Below are 23,782 nucleotides of genomic sequence, written 5' to 3' on the forward strand. Positions count from 1 at the left end.
TCCCTTAAGCTTGTGGTCTGGGCAGCCCCAGTGCAAGGAGGGGTTCTCACAGCTTGCTAGTCATTATGTGTTTATTTATTTAAGCTGGAGGCTCTCAGCCCTCGGGACTCAGGGATAGATCGTGAGGTGCTCATCTTCGCGCGGGCGCGGGGGTGGGGGGCGAGGGGGAGCGAGGAGGGAGGGCCAAGGATCTACTAGGTGGTGAACCCTGGACCAGGCCAACCGGTTGCCATGGGGACGGCTGGGCGGAGATGTGGGCCAGGCAGGCAGGTTGCCCCGCCAGGGCAGTTCCGGGGAGCTCCCTCCCTCAGTGCGGGGAGTGGCACCTGGGACTGTGCTTTCCTGGCAGCCAAGGCCACAAGAATTCTTGGCTCGCAGACAGGAAAGACCACAAGTCCCCTCCAGACGTCTGAGCTTTTGCGACCTGGCCCAATCCCCCCCGAGCTTGAAGGCTATCTTCAGTTCTTCTATGTGAATTATTTACCGTGTCTGGCGGCCTCCCCGGAGGCCTCCCTGCCCGCCCTCCATCCTCCTCCCTCCCTGTCCTCCCCAACCCTCCCCCCTTGCGCTGTGTCTCCACTTTCTGGTTCCAGCAGCCCTTTTTCCTTCATTGTCCAAGAAGTTTCCTGGACTAGACCCCAAGGGAAGCCCGAGGAGGAGACAGCTTTCTCCTCTCTCCTTCTTGCCAGGGGCATTGACTGCATCACTTGGCTCCCCATGAACCTTAGCGTCTTCTTCTGTGGCATTAGGGTGGTAATTCCTGTTCTGTATGCTTCCAGGACTGATGATCACATCCCAAATGGCGACGTAGAAGTGTGGCCCTTGCATTGTATCTGGGTCCACTGTCACCATTATGTGCCTTTAAATTTCTGACATGCACCACAACACAGAACATTCTGCATGTGTTTTACTAGATTCTCCTAGCACTCGGACGACCCGAGGATGCTATAGATTATCTGGACATCTGTGACTGAGACACTGAGGCCTGGAGAGGTCGAGGAAGGAGCCAGAAGTGGAAACAGCTGGACCCAGTCTTGCTCTCTTCACCTCTATGGGCTTAACCCTGATTCCAAGGCTTCTTCTTCAGCTGCCGCTCTTTGCAGGTGGTATCTGTGTGAGCATTTGAGTTACATTTTGTCTGTAACAATGTAACAGATGTCATTGTGTGAAGGGGTTACATTTCTCACAGCCGGCCTCTACACCGTCCTTAGTGCTGGGAATACAACATGGACACCAGGAAGTCAGGAAGAGCTCTTGCCCTCAAACTGCAATTGGGAGTAGGGTGGGGGTGGCAGTGTCTGAGACAGGAAGCAAAGGACAGACACCTGCTACCGTTACATTTAAGATGGAGTTAGTGCCTTGTATGATAAGGGCTGGTTGCACAGAAATGGCACCCTCGGGTGGCAGAGGGGCGCAGGTGGAGTTTGGGGCTCAGTGGGTTAAGGTGCTTGCTGTGTGAGCCCGATTAGAAGGTGGGAAGGCAGAACCAACGCTGCCCTCTAACTCCACACATGTGCCGATTTGTCTCTCATATAATAGTAAAAATTTTAAAAGAAACAGAGGCGGGCTGGAGCTCTTGGTAGGAGCATCCAGGAGCAGAGGACAGAGGTTTGCCTGAGTCAGGGCAGGTCCTTAGGGAAGTGATTGAGAGGAAAGGGGAAGAGGGTGGGTCGCAGAGACTCTCAAATGCAAGCTCAAGGGTTGGTTTGTTGTCTGTTGGTGTGCTCTCTCCAAGGTCTCCTGTAGCCCAGGAGGCCTTCGCGTACCCACAGTGTAACCCAGGGTTACCTTGAATTCCTGTCTCTACTTCTCAAGCACTGACACACACAACTGTTCTACATGCTGGGGTCAAGCCTTTGTGGATGGCTCTTACGTATGTTAGGTATATGCTCTACTCATGCTACACCTCCCAGACCCCTGAGAGCTGCAGAGCAGGAGTTCTCAGGGGTGACTGACTTGGACCTTCAGGGGACTTCTGATGGCAGCTATGGCTAGGAAGAAGGAATGCAATTACTATCTAGTTGGTAGAATCCAGGGACACTGGGAAACATCTCAATACAGCCCAGAACCAAAGAGGCGACCCCCAATCATGGGCTAAACAAGAAATTCTGTCTAGGAGACTTTACAGTGGGAGTAAGACCCTTGGTCACGTCTGCTCAGACATAGGCTGCTGTAACAGGCCATCTCGCTTTGTGCAGCTATAACCCAGGTAGCCACATGCTCTGCTTCCTTACTCAATTCTTCTATTTTCAGTAGTGAGCTTAGCCTGTAATGGCTGATCCATCTCTCCGGCCCTCCAGTTCCCACCCCCCTACCCTCTACCCGACGCCCCCGGGACTGAACCCAGGGCCTCGAACTTGCTAGGCAAGCGCTCTACCACTGAGCTAAGTCCCCAACCTCCAGCCCTCCAATCCTTATTCCCAAGGAAGAATGCCTTTAAAGGCGGGTGTGTAGGGAGCGCCAGCCCTCGGGCTAAGCTGCTCTTGGGTGTTCACTTAGGGATCTTCTCAGTGATTTGGTGATGTAAACCCCATGTGACACACAGGGAAACAGGCCCTCTTGGGGACGTGTGTGTCTTGTTTGCTGCTGTCTATAGAGCAGTATCTAAGCCAGTGTTTGTGGGAGAGGAAATGAACTCCCACTGTAAATGCTTCATGGCTTCAGGGTTCACAGATCTCCTGTCACTGTGAAGAAACGGAGGCCCAGAGAGGTGGAGGGTCTCCTGTGGAGTAACACACCAGGACCTCCTTCCTTGCTTTTCTATTGAATACCTGGGAGTGCCAGTTTCCTTGGACCACTGGAACCTTACTCTGCTTCTACTGCTGGCGGGTGGGACTGACAGCCAGAGGGACATTTCTGAGATGCTCAGAGGGTGACAGGGTAGGTCTTCCTGGAGTCCCAGCCAAGCTGGAAAGCAGAGCTTGTTGTAGTCTGAGTAGGGAGCTCAGTCAGTGCAATGTGAGAATTCAGAGAGATTCAGATGCCAAGCAGTCTCCATGCTATGTCCTTTGGGTGGACGTCTCAGCAAGTCCCACACCCCAAGCAGCATGCAGAGATGGCATTCCTATTGTTACTTGTCAAAAGTTTAGAGAAATATTCTGTCTAAGGGAATCCATGAGGAGGCTGAAGACCAGCTATTATCTTGATGTCCCCATTAACTTGAACTCAGCGTGTGAATGGCCAGGGCTTTACTATTTGAAGTCCTGATCTTCATTTTGGAAACAGGGTCATAGACCTCAGCCTCAAGGTCTATAGAAGAACCACAATGAACATGGTCCAGCACCATCCACAAAATAATAGGTTCTACTCTTGGACCCCTCCTCAGGTCTGGACTTTGGGGTGAAAAAGTCAACTTGAGGGAGGGAGAGTTTATTTCAGCCCATGGTTCAAGGAGAGGGAAGGGAAGGCAAGCTGGGCAGGAGCATGAAGCAGCTGATCACACCCATAAACAGGAAGCAAACAGAAGCACGCTCAGCCCCTTCTCCGTCTTCCACAGTTCAGGATCCTACCAAGGGAATGATGCCACCCACAGTGGACGGGTCTTCTGACCTCAATTAATACAATCGAGATAACTCCCTGGGTATGCCTAAGAGGTTCATCTTCTACTTGATTCTGGGTTCTGTCAGGTTGACATCATCCTTCACAGAAGATATCAGAGGGTAAAAACCAAGGTCAGGCAGGATCCTCCTGAGATTGCTTGATTGTCCCATGAACCAGGGTCCTGATGTTCAGTGTACCTTTCCAATGTATTGGGCTACCTTAGGCCACAAAGTGGCAATGCCTGGGGAGGGAGTGTATGGTGCTTTTTCCAGGCTTCCCCCACAGTTAATGGGACAAATGAGGGTGTAGTCTTCATTAGTGTGTGGTAATTTCCTGCAAGATGGAATCTTGTAGGGACACTAGTTAAGACTCAGGCATGAGACTGGAGAGATGCTTCATTGTAAGAGCATACACTGCTCTTCTTGGAGGACTACTGAAAAATTTTTTTAAAAAAGATTTATCATTTATTATATATATAAGTACACTGTAGCTGTCTTCAGATACACCAGAAGAAGGCATCGGATCTCTTTACAGATGGTTGTGAGCCACCATGTGGTTGCTGGGAATTGAACTCAGGACCTCTGGAAGAGTAGTCGGGTGCTCTTAACCGCTGAGCCATCTCTCCAGCCCGGACTACTGAAATTTGACTCCCAGAAAATGAGGTCACATGTAGTAGCTCACAACCTCAGCTCTGATCAATCACATGCTTCTGGCTTTTGAGGGCCACATGTCCCTCACACACATAAGTAAAATAAAATCTTTTTAAAAAGAAAATGGTTTAATAAAGAAAAAAAAAGATGCAGGAAGCAAACAACTGAGAAGCCCCAGGAATTCCCTGAAACTGATCATAAGCACTAATCCCTCTATTCCCCCAATCTTATTTAAACAATAAGAACAGATGAGACACTCTCAGACAAGCTGAGCTGCCTGGAAGATACCCTCTCCAACCTATCAAATCATAAGACATGCTCCAGGATTCTAGCTTTTGTGAGTTGTCATTCCAAAGTTCACCAAGTTGGATCCTTACTTTGGTTTGTCTTTGAGTGCATGCTTCTATTCAGGCCCTTCTCCATCTTTTACAGTCCAGGATCCTATTTAGGGAATGATTCTACCCACAGTGGATGGCTCTTCTGACCTCAATTAACACAATCAAGATAACCTCCTGGGTTATCTTAACCTATCTGGGATGTGTAGACATTCATTCTTATCTCCCAGTAATAGTGTCACACAACAGTCTACCTCACCTCTCTCCTCGAGTCTACAACACCCAGGCTCTACACTGTTCTTTCTAGAATGTCCTACTTATGTCTCAGCTCCTGCCCTCCAGCTAAATCCTGTTTGGCCCCCAGGGCTCGTTGTTGAACTGCTTCTCAGCCTTCTGACTAAGATCAAGAGTAGGTGTCAGCCGAGATAGCACAGCTTCCAGGAAGACTTTCAGGATTACCCTCTACCTGAGTGGGTCTCTTCCTTAGGCTCCCAAAGCCCATTGCCTTCCCTCCTGTGTACCCACCCTCGGTATGCCCCACTGCTGGACATCTTCCTCCATCAGCCCATGTTTCCCTTTGGGACAGTTGCTGGAACGCTCTCTCTTGCTTGTCTTCATTTCCTTGGGGCTGCGCACAAATGTCAGGCACAGAGCCATTCCCCAGGGGATCCTGTTGAGTTTGTGCTGCAACAATAGCAACCTCTTGCATATGGAGTTTCCTAGCTTCAAAGGACTCTTAGATGGGGGCTGGGGATTTAGCTCAGTGGTAGAGCGCTTAAGCGCAAGGCCCTGGGTTCGGTCCCCAGCTCCGAAAAAAAAGAACCAAAAAAAAAAAAAAAAAAAAAAGACTCTTATATGGCTGTCATGATGCTCACAGAAGAAACAGGGTTTGAGGTCGTCAAGTATGGTGGGAGATCAGGTACTTGCCCCCTGCAGCACAGGCTGACCGCCCACACCGTCTCCCCCGACTCCCGGGAGGTGGGCGGGGATATGCTTGTAATATATTTAGTTCCAAGTGGGAGTCTCTGCAGAGCTCCCCGGCTTGCTGTTTCAAGGAGGGTGGGGTGGGGAGGAGGCCAGGAATTGTTGCTTTCAGGGCTCAGAGAGGAGCTGGGGCCAGCTTTGTTAGCTGATGCCCGGAGTGGGCGCGATCTCAGGAATGCGCACCTTAAGAGCCAGGGGCTCTCTTCTGCGACAGTTCAGTCGCTGCAAGGCAGAGAATCCCAAAAAATGCAGGGGGGAAACCCAGAACAAGAAGGTGGATGGCCAACTGAACTAGTTCATCCACTTGGAATTATTGGCAACAATCGAGAAATAATATTTCAGAGCCAGATGTAGTGCACGCCTGTAACCTCAGCCCTGGACGATCAGGAGTCCAAAGCCATCCTCAGTTACTTCACGAGTTAGAGGACAGCCTTGGCTACGTGTGACCTTGCCTCAAAATTGAAGCCGAGGTTGTAAATCAGCGCTAGAACACTTGGTAAAATTGTGGGAGGCTCTGGGTTCCATCTTTAGTGTGGAAAAAAAATGAATACAAATGCAAGCCTGTTGATGCACTACATATGTGCTGTATGTATAGGACAAAGGCGAACAAAGATGGCGTCTGTGGTGAGACAGACAGTGACTGGGATGACTCGAGTCACAGTCCTGCTGCTTGCATACTGTGAACTGGCACAACCCAGCCACGCTGTGCCTCAGTTTCTTCATGTAAAGGAAGGAGAAAGAAAATGTCGTACAAGGGCACCACTAAAATTAAATGGGTTATATTTGTCAGGCTATGTAAGATAACCCATACCACATACTAAGAGTCAGCTATTATAAGTGACATTTGTCACCTTAGTTATATCAAGTTTGTATAAATAATAAGTATACATGTAAATAATAATAATAATAATAATAATAATAATAATAATAATAATAATAATAATGGGATAGAAAAATGTTAACCATATTTTGGGGGTGTGTGTGGGTTAGGGTTAAGATATAGTTTTTATTCTCTTTTTTTCTTTTACTTTCATTGGGGGCGGGGAGGTGTTTTTTGTTTGTGTGTTTTTGTTTTGCAGACAGGGCCTCACCATGTATCCCCAACTGTTCTGGAACTTGATATGTAGACCAGAATCACAGAGATCTGCCTGCCTCTGTCTCTTAAGTGCTGGGATTAAAGGTATGTACTGCTATACCCAGCTTTGAGACAGTTTCATAGCCCAGGATGGCCCAGAAAACACTATGTAGCCCAGGTTGGCCTGCAACATCTACTTATTTATTTGTTTTAATAAATTTACTTTCTTGTAATGAACTCTCAAGTAAAGACATCACAAGGGGACTGGGCAAATGTTTCAGTAGCTACTTTATTTACTTATTTTTTTTGTGTTGTGTGTGTGTATGTATGTGTGTGTATGTGTGTATGTGTGTATGTATGTGTATGTGTGTATGTATGTGTATGTGTGTATGTATGTGTATGTGTGTATGTATATGTGTGTATATGTGTGTGTATGTGTGTGTGTGTGCATGTGTGTGTGTGTGCGTGCGCGTGCGTGCATGCTTGTGCTACAGCACAGGTTTGTGGAGGTCAGAGAACAACCTTCGGGAGTCAGTTCTCTTCCATCAGTGGGTTCTGGGGACCTAACTCAGGTGATTAATAGCACCCTTACCCCATCATTGGCCCTAGCTTAGAACTTTTTTTTTCTTTTTTTTTTTTTTGGAGCTGGGGACCGAACCCAGGGCCTTGCGCTTGCTAGGCAAGTGCTCTACCACTGAGCTAAATCCCCAGCCCCAGCTTAGAACTTTTTAATCCTCTTATCTCTGCCTCCTGAATGCTGGGTTACACATGTGCACCGCAACGAAGCCTGATCTCCCCTCCATTCCAAATATTTTTAATTTTTTGCAGTGCCGGGGTGGAACCCAGTATCTCAAACATGCCGAACAAGTCCTCCATGCTGGGCGACATCATAGTCCTCTCCAGCTCGTCTATGGTGAGGGTCTACTGCTCGAAATTATCCAGAAAGAATAAACCTTGTTCCCCGACAGACAACAATTGCTGGAAGACGGACTTGAAAGGACCTTCTGTTTGGACATAAGAGGGATTGTATCTCTGCCATCACCACCCGGACACCCCGGGAACACACCCACATCAATGTCGGGATGACAGCTCACAGGTAGCCCTTCTCTAAACAGTCTGGGCTGTGCCTTCCATCTCTCATCTGCTGCTTTAATGATTTTATACGACATCTGTTGAAACAAATAGCCTGGGCTGTTTAAATACCCACAGCTATAAACTGTCACCACCTGACGGGTAGAGACGGCTCCCCAGGCAGGCAGCATCAAAAAGGAGACTAAATCACTCTGTCCACTCCTGCCGGTGTCACACTCCCAGGATCCAGGGAGACAAGGGCATGAACAGAGAAGGAAATGCCAGCTTCTGGGAAAGTGATTCTGGCCTCATCTGTTGGCTTGCCAGGCCGGCAGCCTGCCAGAGAGAGAGTATGCCAGCCAGCTGCCAGCTGGTCTGCAAACGACTGTGCCAAGCGCATAGTAGGCATGCAATGGCTCCTCATCAAATCCAGTAAGAATTTTGCCACTTGCATTCAGTGCATGTGTGTCTGTCTTAGGTAGTGTCTGACACAAGACCAGGGATGCCCGTAGGTGGTTCTCACCTCCTTTTTTTTTTTTTTTTTAAGGAATTATTTTTATTATTTTAAAATCACGTGTATGGGTGTGTATCTGCATGTGGGCACGTGCTCAGGATAGCAGGTACCCTAGGGTGCAGGAGGAGGTCCCTGAGACAGGCAGGAGCCAGAGTTACAGGTGGTTGTGAGCCTGTTCAGGTTGTGACCTGAACGCTGGGAACGAAACCCGTACTCTTTTGTTCTTTTTTCAGAGCTGGGGACCGAACCCAGGCCCTTGTGCTTCCTAGGCAAGCGCTCTACTACTGAGCTAAATCCCCAACCCCGCCAGTACTCTTAACCTTAACTCAAGCCATCCCTCTAGCCCTGCCCCCTTCAGGCCATTTTGCTGAGGCTTCTGTGCATCCTGAGGCTATTGTGGCCCCTGTGCTAGATGTCTGCTTTAGACTCGGATATAGCTTTTCTCAACCTCTCTTGGAATATTGCTTTAAACGATCATGATAACAGTTGTCAAGGTCTTACCGCTCTCTGTCTCCCACCTTTAGTGGTTTTTAACTTGTTTGGAAACAAGGTATTGCCACTGTAGCCCAGGCTGGCCTCGAACTCCTGTGCACAGTATAGTCCCCGACTCCTGAGTTCGCTTGGATTATAGATCTGTGTCACCATGCCTGGGTACTCCTTTCCTAATTTTATTTTATCCATCTCTCTACCCATGTATGCATGTACGCATTCATTTCCTTGCACACATGTACGTGTGCACCCACTGACCTCACCCACATGTCTATGCATCCGAGAATCCATTCATTCATCCCTCTATCCATGAATCCATCCACTTACGGATCCATTCATTTTCCACGTATACATGGATACAGCCATTCACCTGCCCCTATATCCATCCATCCATCCATCCATCCATGCATCTGTCCATCCATCCACTGTGAAACAGCCACCTGTTGCTAGGAAAGTGACCTCTTGGGAGATTTCCGATCTTTAAATCACCTGCATTCTGACAGGCAGCCAGGTGGCCAGACCCTGGACTCACAGGGCAAGTTCTGGATGCTGTGGGCACAGAGAGGAGGGGTTACACACCCATCAGAAATCTCACAGAAGGCTGCAGGAGCATCATGTGGGGCTGAAGGCATGGATGTTTCAGTGGTTAAAAGCACTTGCTCCGGGGTTGGGGATTTAGCTCAGCGGAAGAGCGCTTGCCTAGCGAGCGCAAGGCCCTGGGTTCGGTCCCCAGCTCCGAAAAAAAAAAGAAAAAAAAGTATATAAAAAAGCACTTGCTCCTTTTCCAGAGGACCCATGTTCAGTTCCCAGAACTTACACTGGGTAGCTTACAAACCCCCTGTAACTCTGACACCCTCGTGTGGTCTCTGAGAACATGCACACACGCACGCACACATGCACGGGCATGCACACACACACACACACACACACACACACACACACACACACACACACACCATGCCTGAGAATACATACAGACACATATACATAAATACAGATAATTTTTTTAGATTAACTATAATGCTCAAGCATACTAGGGAAATGGGCGGGGGAGGGGGAGATGGTGGACCCATGTCCCAGTCAGACAGCCCTGGTTTAGATCCAACCTTTCACTGGTTCCATGTTCTTGGTCCAGCCCTTGGCCATTTCTGAGCTTCCTTTCCTCATCACTAGGTAGAGAAAGGGATACATCTGAGCAGGGTAACAGAGAGGGTTACCTTAGACTGCCAAGCACCAGGTGTGTATAAGTGTCACACCAGGAACACTGACTGCTGGCCACCAGATGTCCCCTTCCACAGACGCAGAGACCCAGGTGGTTGGGATTGCGTGCAGCACTTGTAGCGAGCTGAGATTTTTCCAGCTGCTGCCCTGGGCTGTGACTGGTGTCTAGGGCATAGAATCCTACAGCATAGTAGGCTAAGCCAGATTGATTGGCATTTGGTTGTCCTCCCTTGGATCTAATTATCAAGGACCTTACGGGGAAATCTTCAAAGACTGCATCCTTGGGTCTCCATCACCTTCGCTGAATGCCCTCATACTTCCTCCCGCGGGGAAGTAAGGAAGTCGTGTACTTGTGAGATTCCAGCATTCCCAGCCTACAGGTGTGCTTTGGCCTCCCAGCAAATACCTCAACCTATTTCTTTTAGTTCAGAATATGCAGAAAACAACGGGCGTCCCTTACCTCTCATGCACTAACTCGAGCACACACTCACCCGGTAGGCCTCTGACTCCTCCCGTGTCTAAGTCTCATGTGTACTGGTGACACCAGTGACTGAGGCTACGGCTCTAGGCTCTTCCCACCCACAAGTCTTTCCACAGCCTCAATAGGCTTAGCTCAGCGACGGCGTAAGGAATGGAGTTTCATGGCTAGGACGTCAGCTTACAATAACACATCCCCACTAGGCACATCTGTGTCTCAGGATGTCACAACTGTCTTTGGCTGTTGGAGTGGAGGGCTCTGGAGAGCTGCAGAAACCGGAGTTCGTTTTGAAATCACGACGTTGTAGGCAATGGGTCAGGTGATGGGCAGAGGTGGGCGTTTATTGTGTAGGGCGGGGCTGGAAGGAGAAACCGGGGTGGAGGGGAATCAAGGGAAAGACCTGGGGCCGGGCATGTGGCTCAGAGGAGAGCACTTGCCTGGCCCCATTTGGGCTCTGGGTTCCATCTCAAGTGTCACGAACAGCAAAGCTCAAAACTCAAAGGGAAGACTGGAGATCCTGAGGCCCACCCTGAGAGAGGGGGGAAAGGGGGCCGTGGTTAGAACAAAGAAGGGGAAGACTGGGGAGGGGACTGGCTGCAGCCAGTTGAGTCCTAGTGACCTTCGTCATGGCCAACTGTGTGATCATGAGACAGAAACCAGATTCTAGGGAATGGTTAGAAGAAGGGGTAAGAGACAGACGGGCAGGGAGGGAGGGATGGGTGCCTAGGAGCTAAGGCCAGCGTTAAGAAGGATGCAGTCTGGGGTTGGGGATTTGGCTCAGTGGTAGAGCACTTGCCTAGCAAGCACAAGGCCCTGGGTTCAATCCCCAGCTCCGAAAAAAGAATAGAAAAAAAAAAAAGAAGGATGCAGTCTTTTTCGGCTTTCGGTTCGGAGGAGGCAACAGTATAACTTTCTTCGGTCGTCCCGAATCTGGGTTCATCCGACACCATTCACCTCCACCATGCCGCCCAAGTTCGACCCCAATGAGATCAAAGTCGTGTTCTTGAGGTGCACCAGAGGTGAGGTCGGTGCCACAACTGCCTTGGCCCCTAAGATCTCTCCTCTGGGTGTGTCTCCCAAAAAAGTTAGTGATGACATCGCCAAGGCTACCAGTGACTGGAAAGGCCTCAGGATGACAGTGAAACTGACCATCCAGAACAGACAGGCCCAGACTGAGGTGGTGCCCTCCGCCTCTTCCCTGATCATCAAAGCCCTCAAGGAGCCGCCAAGAGACAGGAAGAAGCAGAAAAAACATTAAACACAATGGAAACATCACTTTTGATGAGATTGTCAACATTGCCCGGCAGATGAGACACCGGTCTTCGGCCAGAGAACTTTCTGGAACTATCAAGGAGATCCTGGGTACTGCACAGTCTGTGGGCTGCCACCCTAATGACATCATAGATGACATCAACAGCAGTGCAGTGGAGTGCCCAGCTAGTTAAGAAGCAGCAAGAAAATATTTAAATAAAAGACTATCTGATAACCAAAAAAAAAAAAAAAAAAAAAAAAAAAGGAAGGATGCAGTGGGAAGCAGAATGAGTAGATCTCCCTGGTAGGCAAGTACACAGTGAGTATGAGATTGATCATCTTGTCCTTCCCCAGTGACTCCTTAGTCACCAGAGTGCCAGCTCACAGCACTCGTCAGTCCTTCATAACTATTGAGCACCCAACTGTGTGCCAGATGCTGTTTTCAGTGCTGGGGATACCGCTGAGAAAAGGCAGCCGGGACCTTGGCTAGGAAGGTTCTTACCAACGAGTGCAGTAAGGAGTACCATGAGTGTAGCTAGCTGGAAAGGCGTGACTCCGCCGAGAGCTGAGGCTTCTATCTGCCCCGTGGTGTTACCCCAGGTGGGGCAGGATCAGGGCTTTCCTGTGGGCTGACTGAAATGTGGAACTGGTGGGTGGCAGCTGCCTCGGTGTCTGGGGTCAGGTGGGGTAGCTGCAGTTCGGCAGGCAGGGAAAGTTGGGTGTGGCAGGGGAAGGAGAAACAGTATCCTGGTTTGCTTCTCTGTTGCTGTGATAGACACTGACCAAAGGGGTTTCTGTGCCTCACATGTGCACCATCAGGAAAACAAGGCAGGAGCCTGGAGGCAGCAACTGAAGCAGAGACCACAGAGTCACGTGTCTAGGGATGCTACCACGCACAGTGGGCTGGGCCCGCCACATACATCCACATACATTCAAAAGCCCTAACACGTGTGTACGGGCCAATCTGATGGTGGCAACGTGTGTACAGGCCAATCTGATGGAGGCAACATTTTCATCTAAGTTCCCTCTTCCCAGGTACATCTAGGTCTGGGACAAGCTGACAAAACCTTGAGACCACAAATGGCAACCTGATGCACGTGTCTCATGTGATCTCCAACCTCTTCCCAGGTGATCTTCTGGTACGGTTCACCACCGAGCTCCACATACCCACCGGGGGCTGAGCAATGCAAGGGAGAAATCGCTGGTGGGGGTGGGGCATTTGCTCCTCACCGCCAAGATGGGCCAGCAGAGTAGTGATTTGCAAACACAGCTGTGGTCCCTTCCCTCCGCTCCCCCACCTCACAGAAATGAGTCTCAAAGCTGCACACCCTCTCCCTCCAGCCCATGCTCCTCCCCAGCACCACCCAGGGAAGGGTATTTAGGGAATATGATTCCAACTTAATTAATTCAGCACACCCGGTGCGGCTTCCCGATGCTGTGCAAAGCTAGCCCAGAGTTGGGGATGGGTAACCAGGCCTGTAGTGACAGGGGTGGGTGTCACCTTAGAACAGGTGGGTGGGGGAAAGCCCTTTTGGAAGTGACTTTTGCAACGAGACCTGAGGAAGAGAGTTGGCCATGTTCTGGGTACAGGAAGAAAACGGGCATCTCGGGCTTGGAGTCAGGTGAAGGCAGAAAGGGCGTTTGAGTGGACAGTGAGCCGGGCCAGGGAGCTGGGTTCAGTTCTGGCCTCAGTGGGGAGAGTTTAATGTGTAAGCCTTCTGAGGCTCATTTGTGTGACTGGGTAAGCTAGGGGGTGGGTGCAGGAGTTAGAACGGAAACTGGGGTGCCAGATCGAGGAGGGACTTCAAAGGTGACTCAGATCAAGGTAGATCTCTGAAGAGAAGACTCAAGGGTTTCTCAGTTTAGGGGAGGGGCTGGGACATACCCCAGTAGGTAGAGTGCCTGGGTTGGGTTTCCAACGGTGCAGAAGCCAGGGATAGTGTTGCATCCTTGAAATTGCAATACTTAATAGGCATGGAGGCGGGAGGATCAGGAGTTTAAGGTTATCCTCAGGTACGTAGTGAGTTCTAGGCTAGCCTGGACAATACAGAAGACTGTTTCAAAAAACAAGCCACGAAGAGGCAGCTTTTATCTTAAACCCCTTTGATATTTTCTTCTGAGAAAGGCTGTCCCTTCCTCAGTGGCTTCTGCAACTTCTCCATTATGACAGGCTGACTGCACTGACCCCTCACCCCCAGCTCTTCCCAGCCCTGGGGGCTTCTGACAGCATGGCCCCTCCAGCACCTTGTGCCTTGACGATGGGCCAAATGCAGCCGTCTCTGTCTCCTCGAAGGTCCTGCCACAGTGAGAGACAGAAGAGAGAAGCAATAATAAGAGCAAGAAGCGGCCTGGGGGGAGGAGGAGGGAAGAGATTTTTAGTCTCTCAACCTTGCAAGTTCCCCTTAGCTCCAAAGCCGCAGAGAGTTCTCGGAGAACAAACGAGTAATAACTCAGCCAAAACACCTTCCTCGGTGCAGTGGGAGAAGACCGAGGGATTCTGTGTTTGATTAGAATTTTACTTCCAACTTGCAACCTCCCTGGTGCCAGCCTCCCACACTCACCACCCCAGCAGAGCTGTGCTGCCCAGAGGTGGGGGAGGGCTGGCAAGTGGGGAGCTGTGGGACCTGTAGGCTACTGAAGCTTCTGGAGGACCTCTCAGTGGCAGGAACGGGGAGGAGGTGAATCCTTCATGAGCTTTTCCAAAGAGGAGGGCTACAGGAGAGCTTTGCAGGGGATCAGGCTCCGTGGGTGGCTAGGGCAAGCACTAGGGCAAGCGCTAGGGCAAGCGGTTAAGCTTGGCACAGTTTGCTGCTGTGATCTGAGGTAGCCCCAGGACCTTGTTGGTTAGTTTGCTTCCTTCTCTCCCTCCTTTGTTTCTTTGTTTCTTTCTTTCCTTCCTTCCTTCTCTCCTTCCTTCTTTCCTTCCTTCAGAAAGGGTCTTATATAGCCTGTAACTCACTATGTAGCCAAGTCTGGCTTTGCCCACCACCATGGCAAGCTCACCTTCCTCTGATTGATGTGGGACAGGAAGGGGACCAGACACAAGGCTGAAGTATCCAGGCATTGATTGGTTCAAGGGCTCTCTCCCATGGGACCATCTCTGTGGTACTGGGGTAAATCACACCAGATTCCCCTCTCCCATCCCTTTAGCATCCCCACCACCGTCTATCCACTCACTTACTGTTAGTCACAGATATACCCCAGATGCTGTGCTAGGGTAGGTAGTACAGGTAGGACAGAGAAGTATCTAGGACCTCAAAAAGGACAGTTTTTATACTGAGCTCCTTTGATCTTGCTTCTGGAAATGGCTGTTCCTTAGTGGCTCCTGCCCTCACAAAATCTTCAGGATATTAGAAGAGGGACAAGCAGAGGGTACTGGGGATACAAGGGATGCTCAAAGCTGGCTTCCTAAGGAAGTTGATATCTAGCTGGGGCCCTATGCCGGCTATCTATCTATCTATCTATCATCTATCTATCTTTGTCAATTTGACACTAGCTCAGGTCATCTGGGAGTAGGGAATCTCTATTGAGAAAGCACCGCCATCCGATTGACCTGGAGGCACATATATGGGCATTTCCTTAACTATGATTGATAATGGAAGTGCCTAGGCTACCGTGGACAGTGCCAGCCCTGGGCAGGCAGTCCTGGATTATGCAAACACAAGCTGGGGAAGCCCTGGGAAGCTGGTAAGTATGGTGTTCTTCTGTGGCCTCTGCTTCAATTCCTGATTTCTGGTTCCTGCCCTGAATTCCTGCACTGATTGACTGTGACCAATTGGGACAGGTAAACAGAGTACACCCTTTTCTCCCTAGGCTGTTCCAGGCATTGTGTCTATCACAGCAACGGAAAACCAATGAGGGACAGGCCGGAAGAGTTATAATCAGGGGAAGAAGCAGACATGGAGGAGAGCCAGTTCTTCAGAGAGGAGACTCGAGAGCTTTCAGATTGGATGGGAATGGTCTGGTGTTGTGAAGGAAACAGGGAGGGGCTGTGCGGGGGGAGGGGCTATGCGGGGGAGGGGCTATGTGGGGGTTGGGGGAGTTCACACCTCATTACTCAAAGCCCTCAGTGGTCTCAGTGGCATCTCACTAGGAAGATTGGTCTGGGACATCTCAGGACTTTGGGTGCCTTCATGACACCAAGGCATGAAATGCTTCTGTTTCCACAGTGCCGTTTCTCTGCTTCCTGGACTTAAACAAGATCAGGTTTAGAACTGTGTAAGAGGGACTGGACTCCTCTGGCTTGCACCTAGGGCATCCGCAGAGGCAGACCTGGTCTCTGTAACACTGTTGCAAAGTTGGAGCTGGCTGTGGAGTGGGAGAGTGGGAGTCAGCGTCTGACTGGAGGAAGATCTGGATGGCCATCTCTGCAGCCTTGGAAGGAAGGGAGATTAGGATGGGTGGACCTGGACCACGAGGTGAAGAGGCATGAAGACTACAGTCATCATAGGATAAGTCCAACTCCCTAGGGCTGCTCTACCCACGCCCAACCGTGGGTCCTTGGGAAAGGCAGGTGATCTCTTTGAGCCTCAGTTGCTTTCTTTGTAAAACGAGGTTCCTTGTATCTACCTCCCAAGGTGATTTTGAAGGTTAAACAGATGGTGGTGGTGATGCTGCTGATTTTGATGTGGTGGTGGTGATGGTGATGATGAAGGTGATGATGGTGGTGGTGGTGGGGTGATGGTGATGATGATCATGGTGATGATTATTGCGATAGTGGTGGCTGTGATGATGGTGAAGGTCATGGTCGTGTGGTGCTGCTGCTGGTGGAAGTTTTAATAGAGAAGGTGATGATGGTGGTGATGGGGTGATGATGAAGTGGTGGGGATACCAACACTCATTTATTAGGTTCACCATCTTTTCAATCAAAGCCCACCACACATGCAAACCACAGAGAAAAGAGCTTAAAACTGTTTGCAGCCGCCCTGGGAGGAGCTGACAGAACCTGGATTTGAACACAGGGCTCTGGAACCCCAGCTCCTTGCTGCCATGTGGGGCCCAGCCAGTGACAGGCAGCCAGCAAGGATGACTTTCATCAGGATTGTGGTTGAGGGTGGCTCTGTGTGGATCCCTGCCACATTCCCTGAGGCCCTTACCCTCCAGTCACGCCAGTAGCCAAGATAGTAGCAGCTGCAGCAGCCTTCCTGCTCCTCCCAGCGTGCCAGCATCTCGGTGGAAAACAGCACCTCCTCCAGCCGCCCACTCCCCAGCTGCCTTCCAAACACCATTGTTACCACCACCATCGTGGTGGGTGGTGTCTTCGCCTCACATGTGGATGGAGCAGCTGTGAAACCTGCTGGGGAGAAGAGAAGAGAACGTGATCTCACCCTCCCTTAGACCACTTTGAGTGATCCCAGACTCCCCAGGGCTCAAGTGTCTGGCTAGGACAGGTAGAGGACTGGCTGTGTTAAGACCTGGGCTCTAGGGGTTGGGGATTTGGCTCAGTGGTAGAGTGCTTGCCTAGGAAGTGCAAGGTCCTGGGTTTGGTCCCCAGCCCGGGGTGGGGGGGGGAAGACCTGGGCTCTAGTTTTAATGTTCCCACTGACTCAGGAGCTCTCTCTCCGGGCAGCAGGGTGTGTGGGGTTGGGGGAGCAGTTTTCCATTTAGAGGTAGCCAGTGGGCTTCTGGAGGCCTTTAAGAGCTAGTGTGTGGCACACTTCTCCACGTGGGTTCCCAAAAGGCTTGGGTCATCCGTTGTTCCTCACACATGAGAATGGGTTCAGAGTTGAGCACCCATCCGGACAGACATGGCCCACAACCATACTCGGAGGGCCACAGTGTCACCCTCTTTGCTTGTGATGGTAAAACGAGATAAAGCAAATGGAAAAGCCCTCTCTGAAGTTACATCTAGTCTTTGGAAAAATCTGGAGAGAGGGCTTGGGTGGTGAAGTATGTCCCTTGCCAACCTGAAGGAATGCGTTCAGGTGCTCAATCACACATAATAGCACACACTTGTGGTCCAACACAGGGATGAGCACAGGAGGATGCCTGGGACCTTTGGGCCAGTCAATTCAGTTGCATCTTGGGTGTCACAAGCTCAGTAAAGGACTCTGTCTCAAAAGCAGTTGAGAGTAACTGAGAGAGACACTCATCACTGGCCTCTGGACATTACATACATGAACACACGTGTACATGCATCCTTCCACAAACACAAGCACACACATAGCACATGATTAAGAATGCATGGGAGTTTCTGTCAGATTGAAGAGAGGATATGCAGAAACTCCTGGTGAGGGTTGTGGGTGAGGCAAAACTTTAGCAGAATATTAGGCCAGTTCACCTTGCGAGTGATCAAGCTGTGGGCGAGTGAGGTGGAGACAGGTTCTGGTGTTTATTTTCCTCTCAGAGTAGCACAGGGGGCCCAGGGAGGATGCGAGGCTGAGCTGCAGGGACGAAGAAGTGTGTGTTCTGGGGAATTGGGGGAATTAGTCTCTGAGGTTGCTCCAAGGAGAAAATGATGTTTGGAATCAAGAGTGATTACACGTCTGAGCTTGAAGCTTTTTAAAGAACACCGTGTTTACTTAACAGTTGTGTTTATGGATTTATTTATACCTGGCTCGGTTTCAAAAAGATTCTGAAGCGGGTAATTATTCAATCAGATTATGAACTCCTTGAAGGCAGGAAATGCCTATGTTGTTCCGGTCTTCTGAAAGGCTAACTCCCACTTACGCCCCTGCCTCTCCCTCCCCAGCTGGATTCTTGGTTGAAATACTCTGTGTCTGAACCTTTGTTCTTCATAGAAGTGTGATCTCAGACAGTACATATATTATAGATGGATCACAGTCAGTACACACATCATACATGAATCACACAGTACATACATCATACATGGATCACAGTCAGTACATACCTCATACATGAATCGCAATACATACATCATACATTGATCACAGTCAGTACATACATCATACATGGATCACAGTACATACATCATACATGGATCACAGTCAGTACATACATCATACATGAATCAGTACATACATTATACATTGATCACAGTCAGTACATACATCATACATGGATCACAGTACATACATCATATATACATGGATCACAGTCAGTCCATATATCATACATGAATCATAGTACATACATCATACATTGATCACAGTCAGTGCATATACATGATTCACAGTACATACATCATACATGGATCACAGTCAGTACATACATCATACATGAATCACAGTACACATATCATATATGAACCACAGTACATATATCATACATGGATCATCTATGCATCCATCCATTCAATAAGTCACCATCTAGCAATAAACGAAACATCCAACCAGTTGAATACACACCCGGCCCAGCATCCATCCAAGCACCCACACACCATCCACCCATCCAACAAGTCTTTGGTCTATTACTACCAAACAAAACATCCACCCGACCAAATTCCTCTCCAGCCTAGGGTTTGTTCATGTCCACCCACGTCCACCTACGTTCACCTAGACATCCAGGTATTTGCCAAAGCAACTATTCATTCAGCCATGTGTCTGTGCAGCCACCCAGAAATGAAACCTTATCTGTCTGTCTGTATGTCTATTTACCCGTTCAAAGCCACAGAAAGCAACTTAACTGCAGCAAATAAGATAGGAGCTACATTTCCCCAATGTTTACTTGGTTGCAAGTGCTCCTTGCAAAGAAACAAAACCAAAAACAAACAAAAAAGACATTAACCAATTGAGTAATGAACCCTAAGACCCCCGAAGACTCTGAAGTAAGGTTACTATCCCCATATTTCATAAGGAAAGCAATCAAAAAATTTTGGTGACTTGTCCAAAGTCATCTTAGAATTTTTATTTGTTTGCTTTGTGTGTGTGTGTGTGCGCGCGCGCGCGCGTGCGCACGCATGCCACAGTGTATATGTGGAGGTTAAAGACAACATTCGGAGCTGGTTCTCTAATCACCAAGATCAGCTTTAAGGGAGATCTTCAAAGACTGGTGTCTGATTACAGAAGTCCATTATCAGTTGCTCCTCCATTCACTGCTGGGGAGGGGAGGAAAGGGGAGGGAAGCCGGAGAAGATCAGCTACGCAGCCAGTGGAAGGAGGTAAAACTTTACCTGCAGGCCACTGCCTGCTTCCTTTTTCCCCCTCCGAAGAGTCTTTATAGAGCATGGTAAAGGTACTCTTCTCACATGCACACATCCTGATGGTAGCTTCCCCTCCCTCCATTCCTCCCAGTCACCCCCTTTCCCCAAGACCCAACCCCCTCCACTTCTCACCCTAGAACAGAAGCCTGCTTCCTTCTTGTCGATGCTCCTCTGGGGAAAGTCATAGCCTTGTGCCCGCCCTCCCTCTCACCAACTATGCAGCTCTTGTGCTCAGGGACCCACCACTGTACTAGGGAAGGCCTGGGAAAGCCCACCATGCCAAGAGCATTGGCCCCAGGAGCCCTGGGGTGCTGGCAAACAGAGCTTGGACTACTTCCCGTTCAAGGGGAGCCAGTAGAGTTCACCCTGGAGGCGACTTCCATTTCTCTTTTTTTAAAACATCTTTATTTATTATATACATTGTAGCTATCTTCAGACACACCAGAAAAGGGCATCAGATCTCATTACAGATGGTTGTGAGCCACCATGTGGTTGCTGGGATTTGAACTCAGGACCTCTGGAAGAGCAGTCAGTGCTCTTAATCACTGAGCCATCTCTCCAGCCCCGCGACTTCCATTTCTTACAGCCAGCACTAAGTCCATTTCCTGTTTGCTGTGCCTCCCCTCCGTCCCTCCATCCTCTGCCCTTTTCTTTGTGAAATGACATCTTGTTCATTTGCCTGCCCTACTTTCCTGAGTCTGGATAGCACAACTCTAGTTGTGGTTCTGGTTCTAACCCCAGCTAGGGGGTGGGTGGTCACCGAGCTGGGCCAACCGTAGTTCCTCAGAGCACATCTGGGTGTGTCGTCGAGGTAGATGACACCTGGTCTGACTAGGCAGAGCCCTTTTTTGGGCTGAGTGCAGCAGATGGGAGAACATCGATTTTTTGTTTTTTGGGGTTTTTTTTTTTGGTGGCTTGTCAAAGGCTTCACTGATCTCAGATAAAACAGCTGAGCAGGGAGCAGACACCAAAACTGAGAAAGGGTGTGTTGATGGAGCCTGAGAACCAGTGTTCCAGTGGCTCCTGGGTCAACCCCATCTTAGATACTCTTGGTTTGTCTTTAGAGCAGGGATGGGTGGGCACTCCAATGGCCCTCTCCCTCATGGCTGAAACAGACTCTGCCCTTTGCAGGTGGAGCAACCTGGCACCCACGGCTCTCGTCTGGCTCTGCCCTTTCTTCCGTGTCTGCACCCCCACCACACTCAGTTTCCTCTTTCTTTTCAAGACAGGGTTTCCTCTCTTTCCTCCTCCTCCTCCTCCTCCTCCTCCTCTTCCTCCTCCTCCTCCTCCTCCTCCTCCTCCTCCTCTTCCTCCTTCTTCTTCTTCTTCATAACCCCCTTTGTCTTCCACCCCAAGTAAACCTCTCCCATGGGGAGGGGGGGAGACAAGCTTTCTCTGTGGAACCCTGACTATTCTGGAAGTTTCTCAAACTACCCTTGAACTCAGAGATCCTCTTGCCTCTGTCTCCTGAGCCCTGGGATTAAAGAAAGGCACCCCCCAACCCCCAGCTATAGTCAGTTTCTTAAACTGCCCTTGGCAATCCCAGAGATCCTCTCTCTATGGTCTGACTTGCCCTCTCCAATCTCTCCTTGTGTTCAGCACAATCTTGGTTATACTACTGCTGTAGGCTTTCAAGGGCTCCCCATTATTCTTAAGCTAAAGCCTACCTTTAAGCAATGAAGTTTTGGTTGGTTGTGGTGGTACGCCATTTTATCCCAGCACCTGGGAGATAGAGGTAGAGAAGCAGGTGGATCTCTGAGCTTGAGGCCAGCTTGGCTTACATAGCAAGTTCCCTGCCACCCAGGGCTACAGAGACTCAAAACGACAACCGCTGATCAAACAAAACAAAAACCTCCCAGACCAAAGCAAAACAAACAAACAAATAAAAGAGTACCTGCAGGGCGTGCAGAGGACCAGGGTGTGGTTGCCAGAACTGCCCCCCCCCCCCCCCCCCCCCCCGCAGCTCACAATTAACACAGCAGCAGCTCCATTTCCAGAGGACCCCACACCCTCTTCTAGCCTCTGGTACCACCAGGGACGAGAGTGGCGCACACACTCAAACAGTAGGATGAAGGACGACTGAAGAAGACATCTGATGTCAACCTCTGTCCTCTACAAATGCACACGTACGTAACACACACACACACACACACACACACACACACACGGAGGCATACTTATAGGCACATACTTATATACAGGCAGAACACACATACATGGGCTGGAGAGATGGAGGTTAGAAGTGCTGGCTGCTCTTCCTGAGTTCAATTCCCAGCAACCACATGGTGGTTCATAACTATCCATAATGAGAACGGGTGACCTTTTCTGGCCTGCAGGCAAACATGCGGGCAGAACACCGTATATATGATACATAAATAAATCTTTTTAAAAAACACGCATGCACATAAAATAAAACAAATGATTAAACCTTAAAAAACCAAACCCCAAACAAACATAACAAAACAAACAAACAAACAAAGACTCTCAGCAGTAGAAACAGAGACCAGCCCTGTGGCCAGTAGCCTGAGGAGTTTGATTCCGAGGGACCTTCTCCTAGTTAAAGCCATAGGCTTCTTGATGCCGCCAAAGAGAATAGGACAGGCAGAATGGAGCAAAAATAGTGGGTTTATTAAGTAGAAATAGGGGTAGTATGTGCTTTAGATTTAAGTGTAGATGTTAGGGGGGAAGGGGGAGGGAGGGGGCAGAGAGAGACAGAGAGAGAGACAGAGAGGGACAGAGAGAGAGAGAGAGAGAGAGAGGGAGAGAGAGAGAGAAAGAGAGAGAGAGAGAGAGAGAGACACGCTTGGGTGTCTCAGTGAAGGCCGTGTATGTGGTCCAGTGGGCTTTTCTAAGTTTACTTTATTTAAAGGATGCCAATTTACAAGGTTTGAATCTTAAGCAAAGTTTAAAAGTCAAGTAAAAACATATTAACTGGCTTCCTCTATCTTAAAGACTTTCCTAAATAAAAGTTTAATTTAGTTTTAGGACATGCATCATTGTGATTTTGAGATGAGAGGGGTGCATTAATTTAGTGAAAGCCAAGGTCACACATACAGGCCCTGAGAAATCACAGCGCACCCATCACTTGGCTCGCCCTTACTTGAGATGTCTTTAGAACAGAAGCTTTGTCTCTCTGGACAGCTTGGTTTGATCACTTGTGCTGAAGTTTCTTGACTCTTAGCCAACAGGAAGCACAAGGTAGATCCCGGAGTCAAGGGCTTTCCCTCCTCTCCAAGTCCAATTAATTTCTTAAATTTTTAGCTTGCCTCACTTGGGGTGTGTGTGTGTGTGTGTGTGTGTGTGTGTGTGTGTTTTGCATACATGCAAATGTGTATACATGCACATATGTGTGTGGTACACACATGCAAATGCGTATGCATACTGTGTGGTGCATACATGCAGATGTGTATGCACATGTGTGTGTGTGTGTGTGTGTGTGTGTGTGTGTGTGTATAGAGGATAAAGGTTGATATCATAGGTCTTTTTCAATTTTTCCCTTCATCTTATTTTTTGAGGCAGAGTCTCTCGTTGGACCTGGAGCTCACCCATTTATCTAAGTTGACCAGCCAAAGAGCTCCACAGATCTTCCTGTCTCTGTCCTGTCAGCCCTGGGATCACAGTCATGGCCACCATGCCTGGTTTTGTACATGACTGCAGGGGGCATCTGAGGTCCCATCTTCATGCTTGGTGGCGACTCTTTACAGAGAGTTGTCTCACCAGCCCTCGGTCTATGTCTCATTAAAATCAATCACATGTTTACTTTCAGTTTATGTGTGTGAGTGTTTTGTCTGCATGCATGCCTGTGTACCACCTGCATGCCACATGCCTGTGGAGGCCAGAAGAGGCCATCACATCCCTTTGAATGAGGCTTAAAGACTTGTGAGCTGACATGTAGGTGCTGGGAACCAAATCTGGTCCTCTGCAAGAACAGAGGATTTTAACCCCCGATTAACCGTTCCTGCACACACACACACACACACACACACACACACACACACACACACACCGTCCCCAGGCCTCACTTTCAGTTTTTCATTTATTTTGAATTTATGGAGTTTTACTCAACTCTCCCC

General features: G+C 49.3%; 1 long non-coding RNA gene and 1 pseudogene across 1 annotated transcript; both read left to right on the plus strand.

Moving 5' to 3' along the window:
• Positions 1 to 560: 560 nt before the first annotated feature.
• Positions 561 to 10,281, plus strand: LOC134479042 (uncharacterized). The gene is made up of 2 exons (XR_010052002.1): positions 561 to 6,689; positions 7,413 to 10,281. It is a non-coding gene; the product is annotated as an uncharacterized LOC134479042 (long non-coding RNA).
• An 807-nt stretch (positions 10,282 to 11,088) lies between these two features.
• Positions 11,089 to 13,428, plus strand: Rpl12-ps13 (ribosomal protein L12, pseudogene 13; annotated as a pseudogene).
• Positions 13,429 to 23,782: the final 10,354 nt, after the last annotated feature.

Source organism: Rattus norvegicus, chromosome 5, assembly GCF_036323735.1.
Source record: "Rattus norvegicus strain BN/NHsdMcwi chromosome 5, GRCr8, whole genome shotgun sequence".
NCBI classification, from domain to species: Eukaryota; Metazoa; Chordata; class Mammalia; order Rodentia; family Muridae; genus Rattus; species Rattus norvegicus.